This window comes from Bos indicus, chromosome 16 (assembly GCF_029378745.1).
Source record: "Bos indicus isolate NIAB-ARS_2022 breed Sahiwal x Tharparkar chromosome 16, NIAB-ARS_B.indTharparkar_mat_pri_1.0, whole genome shotgun sequence".
Taxonomy (NCBI): domain Eukaryota; kingdom Metazoa; phylum Chordata; class Mammalia; order Artiodactyla; family Bovidae; genus Bos; species Bos indicus.
In genome coordinates, this window is record NC_091775.1 from 52,400,015 (window position 1) to 52,416,565 (window position 16,551).

The 16,551-nt window shown below is 46.2% G+C and overlaps 1 protein-coding gene across 4 annotated transcripts in view; it reads left to right on the plus strand.

The window, feature by feature from the left end:
- Positions 1-494: 494 nt before the first annotated feature.
- Positions 495-16,551, plus strand: part of ZBTB17 (zinc finger and BTB domain containing 17) — a 28,882-nt gene continuing 12,825 nt past the window's right edge. For 3 of the 4 annotated variants that reach the window (XM_070768442.1, XM_070768441.1, XM_070768446.1), the window contains exons 1-2: positions 495-643; positions 2,706-2,792. The gene's annotated coding sequence lies outside the window, so the exon portion shown is untranslated. Of the gene's footprint in view, positions 644-2,705; positions 2,793-6,088; positions 6,186-16,551 lie in introns of those variants that run through there. The other variant, XM_070768443.1, reaches the window with a different exon arrangement.

Below are 16,551 nucleotides of genomic sequence, written 5' to 3' on the forward strand. Positions count from 1 at the left end.
ATCCATGGGCTTTCCCAGGCACGAGTACTGGAGTGGGGTGCCATTGCCTTCTCTGGAACTGAATCCTGGATATCCCCTAAACAGGGAAAGGGGTATACGTGTAACTCAGAAGGTAGAAAAACATAACTGTGGTCCTACAGCTTTGATGCCACAACTAGGTTCATTCACATCTCTGCTTCACCACTTGTAAGACGCGTGACAACGGGCAATTCAATTACCCTGAAACTCCGTTTTCCCTTCTTCAAAAGTGGGAGAAAAATATTATCGTATGATGGTGAGAGGACTTGAGATAATGGCGTAATGTGGTTAACACAGTGCCTGGCACACAGGAAGCGCTGAATACGTAGAAGCTGTTACTTTTACATTTGAAACAGAAAATCAAGGAAAGGTTACAATGAGAGAATTTCTAAGTGCACAGTACTGTTTTACAGAACTTCTGGAGTACTATGCGCATGCGCCAGTCCGCGAACTACGCCTAGGACGGGCACTGCGCATGCGCCGGAAGTTGCAGCCGGGAAGCCAGCGAGGTCGGTTCCGCCCGAGTCTAACATGGCGGCGCCCTTTGTCTGCTCTGAAGTGCCGTCCCCGGCCTTCTCGCGGCCGTGATGCACCTCCTTCTGTGGTGGGGTCCAGGACATGGCAGGTGAGGGTCAGCAAGCACCCGGGGCCGGGGGAGTCCCAGGAGTCGGGCGGAGGCGGCGGAGGATGGGACGCGGCGGGACGCCGGGGACGGTTGTGTGGGGGAGGGGAGGGAAGTGGACTGGGACGGGAACCCGGACTGAGGGGACCCCGCACATGAGGGTGCAGGACAAATGGGTAGGGGGGCGCTGCCCGGCGAGCGGGCGGATAGTGGGCGGGCGGACTGGACTCGCCGTCCCGGCGAGGGAGCGCGAGTCGCCTCCGGGCTGGGTGACACCCCAGCTGGTAGCATCTCCGCCCCCGCTGCCCGGCTGTCACCGCCCCTTGACCCCGCGTGCCGCGGCGGGTGGGCGTTCTGAGGCCGCGAGGTGGCGGGGTGCCAGCGCAGCTCACTTTGGCCGGCGGGGCTGGAGGACACATGCCTGTGAGGGCCTAGAAGGCGTTTGTCGTGGTGGAGACCGATACTGCCCCTGTATGAGATCCCTTCATTCATTCATTCGTTCCACAGACGGTGGTTCAACTCCTGATGTGTTCAGAGGATAGAGTGAGTGGTTAAAAAGTGTAGGCTGTGGAGCCAAGCAGCCGGATTTGAATCCTGTCTTGGTGCTTGCCAACTGTGTCCTTAGGCACGTTGGTTCCTCGCCTCGTGCCTCGGTTTTCTTATCCTTAAAGCATGGTTGAGAATAAAATCTGCCTCCTAAAACGATTATAAAGGTTAAATGAGGTAATCGGTGTAAAGTGCTAAGAAGGCCTGCTGGCACAAAGTAAATGCTGTGTGTGCTTGTTGCTGTTATTTTTTGTATAATCATCATCACCCAAAGCTCAGAAACTCAAGTGGGAGACATACTGCAATGTAGGCAATTCTGATATGATGGAAAAAAAGCAGAAAACACTGGAAACACTGAGTAGAGGCACCTCACTCAGTTTAGGCAAATCCAGGAAGGCTTCTGTTCCCCAGGAAACAGAACTGGAGGATTCTTGGAGAGTGCAGGCAGAGAAGGGGAAGAGTGTTCTCAGCTGAAGATGGAAGGTGTGAGAAAGCTGCCTAGGGACAGAGATGAAAGACACTAGTGTATGGTTTGGTCCTCCGGGGTCTTGTTTGGGGAGGGAAAGCAGCCATGGGGCAAGAGGCATCCTTAGTTCCCCAACCACGGATCCTGTAGTGGAATCTCCCCTAGGGAAGTTTTTAAACCTAGCTGTGGACTTGCAATTTTAGTTAATGAGAACACATTTAAGAATCAGATTTGTGGATTAGAAAGATCATGCTAGTGAAGACTGTATTAAAGGGAATGGGCCTGGAGGCCAGTTAAGAGGCTACTAGAACTGTGGAGGTGAGAGATGACCATGGCCTTGAGTTCGATAAGAGGCAGAAGGTGGGGAGAGATGTGTTGGCGGTAGACTTAACCAAAGTTGGTGATGACTTAGATGGGGGATTTAGGGGCTGGGGGAGAGGTCAGGGTTGGCTCTGAATTTTTGACTGGTGGATGGCGATGCTGCTCAGTGGGATAGGGAACAGGATAGGGAGGGGATTTAAGGAGAGAAGATATATTTTGTTTTGAATATGTCTGTGGTTAGTGCCTGTAAAACTTTCAAGTGGAACTGTCCATTGGTGATCTAGCATCCATCAAAAGTCATGACAGTTATGGGAAGGGATGTGTCACCTGGGTGAGGGTCTGGAGTGAGAAGCATGGTTTCTGGGACATCCCTGGGGAATGCTAGTGCAGTAAGACTACTTGGGCACAGCCTCATTGCTTTTGCTTATCAATCTTGTGTTATGTCTTCTGATCAGCAGGCTTTCCCTAGTGTAGGGGGCTTTCCTGAGTGTAGGGGGCTTTCCTGAGAGTAGGGACTGGGACTAGGTTTATTCATCTTTGTGTCCCAGCTGTCCAGCACAGGGTCTGGCCTGCAGCAGCCCAGTCACAATCCAGTGTAACATTTATTGAGCACTGCCTTTGTGCCAGACTTAGTGCTCAGTGCTCTGTATTTGCCTGTATTTGGTGGATACAAGAGCAGCTCTTAGAATCCTGCAGGTTCTCATCAGATTTTCTGTTTGGTCTTTGATTCAGGTAATGAGCTGGAGGAGGAGAGCCAAGCTGGAGTTTCCCCAGACAAACTGTTGGAACAGAGTAGCCTGGGCTACTTGGAAATCTGAGGTAAGTTTGTTAAGACTCAAAGATGAAACAATCCAGGAGGTCAGTTTGTCCTTCTTCTCTAGGCACAGCGTGCTTCAACTCACCCTTTTGAGACAACTTTTTCTTTAAAAGTGTACAGTAATGACAAAATCCTAGTTAGTTTGGTTAGGAGAATGTTGATAACATTGTTGTCATTTTACTGACAAAGATCATGCTAGATTAATCCCTGGGCAGCGTTCACACCTTGTTTTAATTAAGTACAATCTAAAATGCTCCAAAATGTAGTGGCTGAAAGGAAATAGAAGTTTATTCCTGTCCCTTACCAGTCTGGGAGTAGGCAGTCCAGAACTGTGAGAGTAGCTCAGTCTGTTCTGCAGTCATCCAGAAGCAGGGTTCCATTGATCATGTGGCTCTCCTTGCTCAAAGGCTTCCATCTCATGGACTGAGCAGGCTGCTCTGGATCCTGCCATTGTGTATGCATTCCATATGGCAGAGAGGGAAAGACAGAGTAGGGAGCACATACCCATTCCTTTTAAGGTTCTAATGTTTAAAGATACATATTTTTGTACAATGGGTCTCCAAACCCCAGCCTCTGGTGTACAACCCGAGGAGGAATCAGGACTGTTCCAATGCTGGAGGGAAGGCTGGCTGAGAGAACCTGTTCTGTTCCCAGCGTGACTGGATTGCTGCCTCTGATGGTTAGGCCTGAGGGAAGGCCACTCACTGTTGGAACAGGGTGGGGTGTGTTCCCTGGCCCCCTGGCCCCCTGGCCCCCTGGCCCCCTAAGGCAGGCTCCTCTGGCTTTGGATCGTTCGTGTTGCTTGGGTCCAGGGAGTCCAGGCTTGCTTACACAGTCACTGTTTTTTGTGCCTGCTGTGTCAGACACTGCACTGGGGGCTCAGGGTGTGCATATGAGGGAGATGGATCCCGGGAGCAAGGCGCTCTTAGCCACATGGGTAATCACAGTATGGGCTTCCTAGGTGGCTCAGTGGTAAAGAATCCACCTGCCAATGCAGGAGACATGGGATCAATCCCTGGGTCAGGAAGATCCTCTGGAGAAGGAGATGGCAATACTACTCCAGGATTCCTGCCTGGAGAATCCCATGGACAGAGGAGCTTGGCGGGCTACAGTCCATGGGGTTGCAAAGAGTCAGACACAACAGAGCAACTAGACAACAAAAAACAGAATTTCTGGGTTATGGGGTGCTGGTTAGAAGCATGAACTTCTAAGTCAAAGATACTTGAGCCTAACATACCTGGTCCTTACACTTACTAGCTGTGTGCCTTTGGACAGAGTACTTGACCTCTCTAAGCCTCCGTTTCCTCGGGTTTGTAGTGGGAATAATGATGACCTCACGCCAGCTTTATTGGGTGGAATTATTAATGAGGTAATGCATGTAAAATGCTTTATCTAGTCTTTGAGTCCACAGTTGGTATCTAGTGTTACTATGTGTTAATTAGGAGAGGATGACCTAACAACAACCTCCTACGAGGGTCAAGAAAGTGCAGAGTTGAGGAAGAAAAAAATGCTTAGTATAGGAAAGTAAGTGACCCTCTTATGTCTGACCCGGTTCCTGTTCCAGATGACTGTTAACCGTGTCTGTGTGTCCTTGTGCCCGGGCCCTTCTTTGCACATGCATGCCTGTATGTATATATAGGAAAGACATTTTAAAGTGTCAGGTGGCTTGATTTTGTTGCACGAAAACTGAGCCTTCAGTCTAGAATGCCAAAAGGGCAGCATCTGTGGGCAGAGCTCCAGTTTGAACAGTTTGCCACAAAAAAGACCAGGTGTCCACTCTCTACTGCCCTGGAATTCCCCCAGGGATGGTGCCACACGGATGGCTCAAAGGTTCTCAGACCTGGTGTCTGGCAGGGTAACGGACACCACCAAAGGGCAGGACTCCAACCTCACAGGAAGCAAAAAACTCCCAAGTACATTTTGTGCACAAAGCATATTGTCCTAGAGACCATGATTTACCAAAATCTACTTCTTCTGCCAGCCACATTTTTAAATGATTGAAATAATAGAGGTCACAAAGAGTAGGCGTTTTAGCACCAAGTGCTTTTAGCAGTTGCTCCACGTGTATGTTCAGTGTCAGCATAGGTGTCTGGCACTCTTAGAGGTCCTCATGGCTATCAGTAGCTTAACAGTCTGAGGGCTACCTACGGTTGACCTCAGTGATGTAGTCACAGATGCATACAGAAAGCCAGGGCTCTTACATTCACACCTGCTTGTTAGGAATTGGAGAGATCAGCCTTGAGCTTCAAAGGAAGGAAGCGGAGGGCATGGTTAGAGTTGAGAGTTGCTCACTCGTTTCTAAAGAGCAGCATGCAGAGCCTCAGAGGTGGCAGTTCCTGCTGAGAGTCTGGACCCAGCCTGAAAGCAGCCTTGGTGGGTTCATTGTCACATCAAAAATGTACTCAGCTTCTGGTCTTAAAAGGTCTGGCAGTAGAACCTGTTCCCCCTACCCCACCCACCCCACTTCCTCTCCTGACCTGATTCATTTAAGCAGTACCTTTCCTGTCCTGAGTGGAAGGCTCCAGGGCCCAGTGGGAAGTTGTCTCCAGCTCAGGAGCCTGGGTGGTGAAGCATTTCTCATTTCTGTAGTCTCAGGGCTGGGTGGGCCCCTGTCAGGGACTTTCCTGGTTGAGTGTAACTCAAGTCAGCTGCCCAAGTTAATGCTTCAAATCATGGCTTAAAGTCAGAAATAACATTGTTTAATTTTGTAAGTTGTCTTGTTAAATATTGAATAGATACAAAAGAATATATACCACCTGAAGGATAAGCATACAAGGAACACCCATATACCCATCACCTCCTTGACACTAAAGAATGTTCCCATTACCTTTGAAGTGCCCCTCCCTGATCCTGTCCCAGTCCCACCCCAGCGTAATCACTGGATTTGGCTTTTACTATGTTCATGCTTTGCTTTTCTTTTTTCTTTTGGTGTTTTTTCTTTTTTGGCCCCATGGCTTGTGGGATCTTAGTTCCCTGACCAGGGATTGAATCCAGGCCATAGCGCTGCAAGTGCGAAGTCTTAACCACTGGATCGCCAGGGAATTCCCATCTCTTGCTTTTCTTTATAGTTTTACCGCATGTGTTTGTGGTGCTAAACAATGTCATTATTTAATTTTGCCTGATTTTGGACTCAGTACATCATCTTGTTTTTCTCAGTGATCTAAATTTTTTGCTTAACACATGTTCTTGAGGTTAATCCGTGTTGCATATAGTTGTGTTTAGTTTTCACTGGTGAGTTGTGTCCTGTTGTATGAGAATTTACGCATCCTTTCTATTGTTGATGGACGTTTGTTTTCAGTATTTTGCTGAGACAGACAGTGATACTGTGACCGTTCCTGGGGCACGTGTGTGCAGCCTGTCAGGATACACCCCATGGAGGAGGACTGAATCCTAGGGTATGTGCATCTTCAGTTTGACTAAATACAGTAATACCAAGTTGTTTCCAGAGTGGTTTCCCCAGTTTACTCAGCTGACAATTCTGCCTGCTTCACATCCTCCGAACAATGGTATCATCAGATTTAAAACTTTTTACTAATCTGTTGGAAGCTCAGTGATACCTCACGTGGTTTTGATTTGCATCTTCATGGATTTTAGTGGGTTGAGCATCTCTTCATGCACTAATGGATCATTCAGCTTTCAGCTTCTCTGAAAAAATGGCTTAAACCTTTTTGCTCATTGTTTTATTGAGTTGTCTTTTTATTATATGGAGACTTTTTTTCTCCCTTTTTTTTGTTTTGATATTAATCTTTTGTCAGTTAGATGTGTTGAAACTATCCACTTCCAGTTTGTGGCTTGTCTTGTCACTCTAGTTTTTTTAATGAACAGAAATTCTTAGTTTTAATGTCATTTATTAACTTTTTCTTAATAGTTTGCACTTACTTCTTTTTAAGAACTTCCTCCCTGCTTCAAGTTTATAAAGATATTTCCCCATGTATTGTCTTCCAAATGTTTTATGATTCTTAACCTTTTACTCTAAAGTCTTTAGTCTGTTCATAATAATTTTTGTATATGGTTTGAGATAGGAGATAATTTTTTCCTTTTTTTAAATAAGCACATCAGATTAAGCCTGTACTATGTATTGAAAAATACATTGCTTTTTTGTGGATCTTTAAAGTCACCAGTAACCACTATCATACATCAAGTGTCCACACACGTGTGGGTCTATTTCTGGGCTCTTCACCATCTCTCTCTGTCTGTGTGCCAATATCCCACCGATTTAATTTCTCAGTTCTTTTACTTTTTTCTATTTTTTGTTTATTTATTTGGCTGCACCAGGTCTTAGATGCAGCGCACAGAATCTCTGATCTTCTAGTTGTGGCACACGGGATCTTTACTTGCAGCTTACAAACTCTTAGTTACAGCATGTGGGATCTAGTTCCCTGACGAAGGATTGAACCCAGGTTCCCTGCATTGGGAGCGGGAGTCTTAAGCCACTGGGCCACCAGGAAAGTCCCTCTCAGTTCTTATATAACAATTCTTGGTATCTGGTAAGGTTTTGGCTTTCTACTGTCTTCATTTTGGATTATGTTTATCAAATTCCATAAAAATTGTTGGAGTCTTTTATTAGAATCACTTTGAATTTTATTAGAATTGAATTTATTACATGTCAGATTGGATAGAGGTGATGTTTATATGACATTGATCTTCTGATTCATGAACATGGCATATCTCTCAATTTACATGACTTGCCAGTTTCTGATTTTGTGAAGTGAAGTTCGCTCAGTTGTGTCCGACTCTTTGCAACCCCATGAACTATACAGTCCACGGAATTCTCCAGGCCAGAATACTGGAGTCGGTAGCCATTCCCTTCCCCAGGCAATCTTTCCAACCCAGGGATCAAACCCAGGTCTCCCGCATTGCAGGTGGATTCTTTACCAGCTAAGCCCCAAGGGAAGCCCAAGAATACTGGAGTGGGTAGCCTATCCCTTCTCCAGCAGATCTTCCTGACCCAGGAATCAAAACGGGGTCTCCTGCATAGCAGGTAGATTCTTTATCAACTGAGCTACCAGGGAAACTTTAGTCAGTGTCTTTGCACTTTTCTCCCAAGCAGTTAGGGCCTTATCACACTTTAGTTCCTGATACTCCCTCCTCAGCTTTTATTCCATGGGTGTGTAGTTTGGCTCTTTTATGTTTTGGTTGTGCTGGGTCTTGGCTGCTGCATGGACTCTCTCTGGTTGTGGTGAGCAGGGGTTGCTCTTCCTGTGGCCGCTTCTGTTGCTGCTGAGCGCAGGCACTAGGCCCATGAGCTAAGTCATTGTGGTGCCCCGGCTCAGCTGCTCTGTGGCATGTGGGGTCTTCCCAGACTGGGGATCGAACCGGTGACTCTTGCATTGCCAGACAGATTCTTGACTACTGGACCACCAGGGAAGACCCTAGATACACTTATTTCTTATTTACTATTTTAGTTGGTCCTCCCTCCTTGCATCAAATACTTTCATTTTGGGATCATTTTTTATCTACCTTCATGTATCTTTTACAGTGTATGACTTTGGGCTGTAGTCCATGGGGGGCCATCTAGTGGTTACAGACTCTCCCAGAGGAATTGTACACCTCTCCATCTGGTGCCTTGATTTGATATGGGCTGTTTTCTGTGCCATTTTCTTTCCACTAAGATATAACCCTTTGGGACCCAGCTTTATTCTGGAGGGACCTCCCTTTTTGGGGACAGGGGGAGAACTTGAGCTTGCCCAGTTCTGCAGATGCCCTTGCTGCTCACCCTCAAAGCTCCGCTTGCTATCTGAATTCCAGCCTTTGCTTAAGTTTGTTTGACCTGTCAGTCTTCCTTGTTGATTTGCCAGTTCTTTGATGCATTTTAACAGATGTCATACAGTTTTTCTTCAGCATTTGTAGCCCTGTGTCGTGAGAGTCAGTCGGGGTACCTGGTATGCTGTGTTGTTGTTTATTTGCTAATTTATGTCTGACTCTTTTATGACCCCATGTACTGCCTGCCAGGCTCCTCTGTCCATGGGATTTCCCCAGCAAGAATATTGGGGTGAGTTGCTATTTTCCTTCTCCAGGGGATCTTCTTGACCCAGGGAGCAAACCCAGGTCTCCTGCGTTGGCAGGTGGATTCTTTACCACTGAGCCATCAGGGAAGCCCCTACCTGGTGTGCCATGCTTTCAGAAATTAAGATGCTTCAGAGTTTCAATTTTATGTTTCATTTGGCAGTTGCAAACTGAAGATCAGAACTAAGACTTAACACCACTCATTTCTGACTTTTTGAAAAAATATATAACATGTTTTGTAACACTAATTAGTGTAAAGAAAGGGAGTTGCCAGTTAATGGCCGAGAATTTGCCCTTTTGGGACAGACTGAGGATCCAGTGAGTGAAGAGTGCCGTGTCTGTCCATGGGCGTTTTGTCCCTGTTTAAAGTGAAAAGAGCACACGTCAGAGAGTGTGGTGGGCTTTGGCCTTGGATCCGGGCCATGTCATTGAGACCTGGATGGAATGACAACTTCTCTAAGCCTTATTTTGCTCATCTGCACAGTGAGGGTGATCATATTACTACTCTCCCAAAGAATTAGTGTGAACATTTGATGAGGCTGTATATGTAGGAAACACTCTGCAGGCAGGTTGCCCCGGCAGCTATTCCAGTTTCTCCCTAGTGGCTGCTGTTGGACTTGTGCGCCCCACGTGTCACTGCCCTTGGGAAATAGCGAGCCAAGTATTTCTCTTGCCAGTAACCTCCCCTCAAGTGTTCAGCATAGTGGGACTTATTATTAGCACAGCTCTGTTTTCTCTGGACCCAGTCCCACAGTCCTTTACCAGGAGTCACTATTTCCTTACAGCTGGGTAATACCCCATCAGGCTGGGAAATCGTAGCCTCCGCATGGTGGGCTCTCTGGTCAGTTACTCATATCTAGGCATTTTTAATTTGTACCTAACCGATGAGCACATTTAGAATCTGCATTGGTGTTGACAGGCTGCAGCCTGACACAGTGTACCACTTTCTGCTCCTGCTCGCTGGGGACATGCTCTGGACCAGAGTAGAAACTCAGTCTTTTCGATCTTTGCCACCATTTGTGAATTTCCTGTTCATTTCTTTGGCTTGTTTTTCTGTTAGAAGATTTTTTTCTTGCTGTTTAATTTTTAATAACAGCTTTATTGAGATAGTCACATACCATACAATTCACCTATTTTAAGTGCACAATTCAGTGGCTTTTAGTTTATTCACAGAGTTGTGCAACTGTCACAACCAGAACATTGTCATCATCCCCAGGAGACACCTGCCACCCATTAGCAGTCATTCCCCATTTACCTCTGTCTCCCCCAGCCCAAAGCAACCATTTCTATCATTATGGATTTGCGTATTCTAGGCATTTTGTATAAATGGAATCATGCATTTTAGTCTTTTGTGTCTGGCTTCTTTCACATAGCACGATATTTTCAAGGTCCAATTCAAATTGTAGCACGTATCAGTACTTTCTTATTATCAAATAATTTTCTGCATGCTGCATTTTATTTACTTATTCATTAGTTGATGGACATTTGGACTGTTGTGACCTTTTTTAAAAAGTTAATTTTTGACTGTGCTAAGTCTTCGTGGCTGCACGTGGCTTCCTCTGGTTGCAGCGAGCAGGGACTACTCTGTAGTTGCTGTGCAGGCTCCTCATTGCAGCGGCTTCTCCTGTGGCGCATGGGCTCTGGGACATGTGGGCTTTAGGAGTTGCAGCACATGGGCTCCGTAGTTGTGGTGCACAGGCTTGGCGGTCCCACAGCATGTGTAATCTTTCTAGACCAGAGAGCGAACCTGTGTCCCCTGCATTGGCAGGTGGATTCTTGACCTCTGGATGACCAGGGAAGTCCTGCTTTGACCTTTTGACTGTTCTGAATAATGCTGCTGTGAACATTTGTCTACAAGCTTTGTGTGGACATATGTTTTCATTTGATTAAAGTTCTTTATATTTTGGGACTGCTAACCCTTATTTCCCATATAGGCTGTAAATATTTTCCCCCCAGTTTATATTTGCATTTGGGAAGTTGAGAATATAAGGGTAGAAATGTGAATGAGACAGAACATTTAGGTTTCTGACCTGTCTTTCATGCCCTTAAGAATTAAGTTCGGGTACCGTCGCTTTCTCATCATGGTCCCATTAAGTGGCCCCTTGGGACTGACCTGCCTCCTTACATGGCCTTGCAGGTGCTCTGTCTGTCTCTCTTTCTGTGTCTCTATCTGTCTCTTGCCCTACCTGCCCTCAGACCAGCAACCAGGCAGTGCTTAGGGTGGTTTCTAAGTTTCTCTCAGAAGCTTGCACTTCAAAAGGGGCTGGCTGAAAAACCACCAGGGTTGCAAGTCATTCGTTAAAAGGCTTCCAGCAGCTTTGCTGATTCATGCTGCTGCAGGTGCTAGGTGGAGGGGCAGGAGGCCGGCTGCACTGTTTCTTCAGGGCCAGCTCGGGGTGAGCTGCTTCTTATCCTCCCAGGGCTGCAGTCCAAACATCACTGTCTTCTGGAGCAGCACTCAGCATCTGCATCTGAGGAGCCTAACAGTTTGAAGAAATCCTTAGAAGTAGAGGCACTGAATTCTTGGCCACTTTTTGTCCAGGCCTGTCTTAAGTTTTTGAGGTGTCTGAAAATACTTCTCTAAAATATCCTTACTCTTAGTTTTTCCCAGTCAAGTTTTACCAAATATTAACTTCAGTTTAATCCTATATGCAATAGTGAATGTACAGTTTGAGGTCAGCTTATATAGGTCATAGATATTAGTATATAGTTCATAGTTGATGTTCATGTCACCTTTCCCTTCTCCAGGGGATCTTCCCAACCCAGGGACTGAACCCGGGTCTCCCACATTGCAGGTGGATTCTTTACCAGCTGAGCCACAAGGGAAGCCCAAGAATACTGGAGTGGGTAGCGTATCCCTTTTCCAGTGGATCTTCCTGACCCAGGAATCATACTAGAGTCTCCTGAGTTGCAGGCGGATTCTTTACCAACTGAGCTGTCAGGGAAGTCCAAGTATATAGTTCATAGTTGATGTTCATGTCCTATATGGTTCCTGTTCCTAGTTGGAAATCTTATTTCCAATATAAGTAAAGTTTTAGATTAAAAAAAAAAAAAACTAGGTGCTAGGTAAATATGTCATTTTTATTGTCATTCACATGGTATCTGTTATACTTCAAATGCATGCATTTGTAATCTTCAGTCTTATTAATGAAATCATTTACTCAACATTTATTAAATCTGAACAGTAGAAGGGACCTTTGAAGTCACTAATCCTAATGAGAAAACAAACCCAGAAAAAGTCAGTCACATGAAAATCACGTGTTACATTGGTACATACATCTACCTCCTAGTAATTATTGGATTGAATACTGGAGTGGGTTGCCATTTCCTTCTCCAGGGGATCTTCCCGACCCAGGGATTGAACCCAGGTCTCCTTCATTGCAGGCAGACGCTTTAACCTCTGAGCCACCACAGAAGTCCAGTAATTATTAATAGTATTCAACTTACTTCTTTCTTTATTTTGGATTCTTGGTCTTAACTAGTATCATGGGACGACTAATCCTTACTTTGGAATTGTTATGTTTTATCTTCTTTCTCGATGAAAGCTGCTTTGCTCCTCCAAAATCATCATGTTCTTTGTAGAAAACAAGGTGGCTTTTGTTGTTAAGTACAAAGTACCTGTGCCTTGCCTTCTGGTTACTATTGAGTAGAAGAAGTATTGCAGTTTGCAGGGCCCTTTTCTGATCTTTTTTCAGGTTGAAGCTTTATCTCTCATGGGTACCTGGCTTATTGATGAGATTTTACATCCATTTTTGTTTTTATTATTTTAAATTTATTTAAAAAATTTTTTATTTGGCTGCGCCGAGTCTTAATTGAAGCACACAGGATGTTTTATTGCAGCATGCAAATTGTTAGTTGTGGCATGTGTGATCTAGTTCCCTGACCAGGGATCAAACTTGGCCCCCTGCATTGGGAGCACGGAATCTTAGCTACTAGACCACCAGGGAAGTCCCTATGTCCGTTTTTAGACAATAGGGAAGGGAGGCGAGCGTTGCGTTCCCCGCTTTCCTGTTACAGATTGATGTTGCTGGCCTGGGTTTATGTATAATAACAGTGATGGCCAACAGCAGCTTTGTGAAGTGGACACTTTTAGTACCATCCCTGTTTCACAGAAAGGAAACCGAGGTGCAGAGATTTAAGTAGTCTTGCCCGAGGGACTTGACTAGCTTTGGCTGGATTCCAAGGCAGGAGTTCTAACCGGGTCGGTGGAGCCAGCTCCCTGAAGTCGCGTGCTGAATTGTGTGTGTGACTCCCGGGAGAGGCCTTCAGGGCCGTCGCAGAGTCAGAGGGGTTCATCTGAGTCTGGAAAAGGCCACCAGCTGCTCTTCTTGGGGATTTTCCATTTTGTCCCTTTAAGGAATTTTTGCTTATCAAGTTTTCCCAAGTGATACAGTCTTTGTGCAAATTACCATAATGTTCCATTTCCCTTATGAGAAATTTTTTGCTTTTGAGAAGTTTTCAGTCACCAGGTCTTGCAGAAAATGTCTGAAAGGTTATGGTTAAGAGAAAGTGAAGAAGCTCTGACTTTGTGGACATTTTTTTTCTCTCTTTTCTTCTTTCTCCACTCCTTCCGTCTGTGTTTTTCTTTCTCGGTTTTAATATTTTAATCGATAACATTCACAAGTGGTAAAATAAAACAGAAAAACCCGGACAGGATGCAAGAGTGAAGAGTGTAACTCCTTTCCATCCTTCCCCTGCTGCTGTGAGGGCATCTCCGTTACCAGGTTCTTGTACGTCCCTCCAGAGTTGTGGGCATTTTCTTTGAAATGTGAGTAAGAGGTCGGAATTCTCAGCCTGGGATGTGGTGGTGGACAAATAGCATGGCCCAGCTTCTCCCGGGCAGGGTTGGGTACTAAATGGTAAGGGATGCTGAGATACTTAAAGCTTTCAAAGGATGCTGATATTCAACAGGAGGACTGCTTGCACATGCTGCTCAGCAAGACCCACAGTGAGTGTGTTGGGTTCTGGGCACCAGTCAGCCTCATCTGGCGCCAGCCTGGGGGTAACACTGCCCCATTCCTCATGTCCTGCGGGACCAGCGCTGCAGGACTTCCTGAGTTGTTTTTCTGCTTCTGCTCTTGCCCTTTCGGCCGCTCCACACTCATGCAGCCAGAGTGACCTTTCAGAAATGTGAGTCTAACTGTGGCCCTCTTGCTTAAATCTGGCATGACCCCCATGGGCTGGGGATGAGGCTGAGTCCTGGCGTGACGGGCGTGGCCTCCAGCCTGTCCCTCCACCTGCATTTCTCACCACTCTCTCTACTTGCTTTCCCCTCACTAATCCTTTACTCCCACCATCAATTCCTCACCTCGGTAAATGACACCACCACTTGGCCAGTTTCTCAGGCTAAAAATTTTGGTGTCATCCTTGACTCCTTTCTTTTCTTACAACCGACATCTTACTTGGTCAGCCTTTCTGTTGGCGTCACCAAGACATATCCCTAATCCGACTACTTCTCACCTTTCCGCCTACACCTTGTTGGAGGCCACCTTCCTCTCTGGCTTCTCTCCTGGTGTTCGTGTGTCCATCACACTTACCTCCTTGTAGTCACTCTTCTGTTCTCAGCCTCACCGCACCCCCAGGGCATACTAGCCTACTTAGAAGGAACTCCAAAGCCTGACTTGCCTCTGAAACCCTGGGCGATCTCAGCCTCTACTGTTGCCAGCCTTGGTGCCTCTCACCCTCCTGCTCCCTTCCCCTTTTCAGGCGCTCTGGCCCCTTTGGCCAAGTAACGCCTGTCTCCAGACCTTTGCTTTTGCCCTTCCTTACGTCTGTAATTGTCCCCAGGCTTATGGTGGCATGGCTCGCTCTTCACTTCATCCAGGTCTTTGCTTCAATGTCACCTCCTCAGAGAGCTCCTCCTTGACCCTTTACTGGTTAATAGCCTCGGCTTTCTTTGGTTTTCTTCACAGCACTGAGTATGTGACATTATGTAATGTATTGATTTATTATCTGTCTTCCCCACTAGGCTCAAAGTGGGAATACTGCCCCTAAGGTGAGCACAGAGTAAGCACTCATTAAATGTGTGTGTGATTGTTTAGTCTCTGTTTATATCTGTTTCCTGATTTATGGATGGAGGACCCCAGAGGGGAGTACAGTAAGTATATGGGCAGCTGTATCGCACCACAGAGCTTCTGTATTTTAGGGGAGATTTCTCATTCACACGCATAGAACTGATTCTCAAATACATATTGCTGCTGTTGTGATTAAAAGACTGTGATTAAGAGTTCACTTTTCATAGTGGCTTTATCTGTTAGTTTTTCAGTAGCAAGCACCAAAAGTACAATGATCATTTTGTAAGGGTCCACGCAATACTTTGACCTTGAATCAGTCATATTCCACACGGCCAGAAATCTGTTCTGCTGCTGCTGCTAAGTCGCTTCAGTTGTGTCTGACTCTGTGCGACCCCATAGACGGCAGCCCACCAGGCTCCCCCGTCCCTGGGATTCTCCAGGCAAGAACACTGGAGTGGGTTGCCATTTCCTTCTCCAATACATGAAAGTGAAAAGTGAAAGTGAAAAGTGAAAGTGAAGTCGCTCAGTCGTGTCTGACTCTTAGCGACCCCATGGACTGCAGCCTACCAGGCTCCTCTGTCCGTGGGATTTTCCAGGCAAGAGTACTGGAGTGGGGTGCCATTGCCTTCTCCAAAATCTGTTCTATACCAGGCCTATTCCCCAACTTGATTTGAGAGCAAGGTCCTAGGTGTTGTAAACAGCTGTAAGGAAGAAACAAGAAGTCTGCCCACCCAGCGATGAATATATTATTTATTTATTTATAATTAATTTTAAAAATTAATTATTTTTATTTTTAATTAATTTTTAAATTAAAAAATTGTGTTTATTTATTTTTAGCTGTGTTGGGTCTTCATTGCTGTGTGGGCTTTTTCTCTAGTTGTGATGAGCGGGGGCTGCCCTCTAGTAGCAGTGTGCTGCTTCTCGTTGCGGTGGCTTCTTTTGTTGCAGAGCACAGGCTCTAGGCTGTGTGGGCTTCAGTAGTTGTGGCTCCCCGGCTCCGGAGCACAGGCTCAGTAGTTGCGGCTCCCGGGCTCCGGAGCACAGGCTCAGTAGTTGTGGCTCCCGGGCTCCGGAGCACAGGCTCAGTAGTTGCGGCTCCCGGGCTCCGGAGCACAGGCTCAGTAGTTGCCGCTCCCCGGCTCCGGTGCACAGGCTCAGTAGTTGTGGCGCACGGGCTTAGTTGTTCTGCAGCATGTGGGATCTTCCTGGATCAGGGATCAAATCCACGTCTCCTGTATTGGCAGGCGGTTTCTTCACCATTGAGCCACCAGGAAGCCCAGCAGTAAATTTCTTAAACTTCATAGGAGAAGACATGTACAGGTGTAATTTCAGGGTGTGTCCACGTGCCACCACCCTCAGGGAGTACTGGACAGAGAATGATCAGACCCCACGCATGTCCCCCATGTTCTGATGTTGTCTTTTTGGTAGCAAGGCCCTTGATCTGCACATACTGGTACAGTGGGTTCTAAACTGCCACAGGTGCTGGGATACAGGACTGCTTTCTGCAGGCTCAGCCAGCCCTTCCTGCCCAGACACATTCCTAGAGCGGTGGGGTCAGGGAGACGGGTGTCCACTCCCTCTTTCAGAAGCATGGTTAAATCTTAGAGGTCGTGGAAGTTGTATAGTTTGAAAAGCAACATCAGTGTCACATTTAATTTTATATTTAGACATTATTTTTAGATTTAAAAATCAGTGTTTTTTTCAGTGTTTTTTTTAATAACACAAATTCAGCAGAGAAAAC